Source organism: Centruroides sculpturatus, unplaced genomic scaffold (genome assembly GCF_000671375.1).
Source record: "Centruroides sculpturatus isolate CEXI.00-Female unplaced genomic scaffold, Cexi_2.0 scaffold40, whole genome shotgun sequence".
Taxonomy (NCBI): domain Eukaryota; kingdom Metazoa; phylum Arthropoda; class Arachnida; order Scorpiones; family Buthidae; genus Centruroides; species Centruroides sculpturatus.
The window spans coordinates 1,026,112-1,027,071 of record NW_019384602.1 but is presented as its reverse complement, the minus strand read 5'-3'; positions in this window follow the sequence as shown (position 1 = coordinate 1,027,071).

Genomic DNA, 960 nt, shown 5'->3' with positions numbered 1-960 from the left:
GTTAAATCTCGAACACGCGTGCCACCTTCATATTTCTCAACAATCTCTTTTTTCAGTTCCGTTGTGATTCTAGACATTTTTTTTATTTTTCTGTTGCCCTTTTGCAATTCATGATTAATAAAAATAATAAAATGTTACTTACAAATTAAAATCAGAAGAAATTTAACAAAATTATAAACCGTAGCACAGCGAAAGTCTAGTCTAGTGTAGTACACCGATAGTTCTACTTGTTCATAGATGGCGCGTATAATTGAATTAAGTCGTATACCGAACAAAAGTCGTATACCGAGCAAAATTTGTTTCGTCCAAACAGGACGTATTCTAAAGCAGACGTATACCGAGGTTCCACTGTATTTTTAAAATAAAATCTCAAAAGCCGAAAAAGCTACGCATTTCGTTGCTTAATATTTTTCACAAGCTGATAGGTTTAAAATATGGTAATGTTTTAAACCTAGAAACCAATATGTACAGTATTAATAATTCTTACAGATAAGATATTTAACGAAATCACTTCTAGACATTTGTATAAATGACATAACGAACAAAAGGTTAGTTCATGTTCCTATACTTTTGTAATCCAGAATGACGCATAACATGCACAATTTGTACATTGCGGTTTCTACTTATTGGCATGTTTTTTTGGGGGGTCTATTGTTTTACCGGCTGTTGAGGGAAAGTATGGTATGGCGATCGGGTCAATAAATAACCCCTTTACCAAGATTTCTATATTTTTGCACTCGGGACATCTTAAAACGTAAAGAAATGCAAAAAAAATCGGGGGTAATTTGTATGTATGGTTGTTAGTGTGTGTATGTGTGTGTGGGGCACGATTTTGTTTACCCTGTGGCCGCCAGCGCCAGAGATCCTGAACACTGTCTGGCAACACTTGCCAAGATCACGAACTCTGTCTGGCAACACTTGCCAACAAGAGTGGCTGGCAACGTAAAAAAAGAAAAGGCG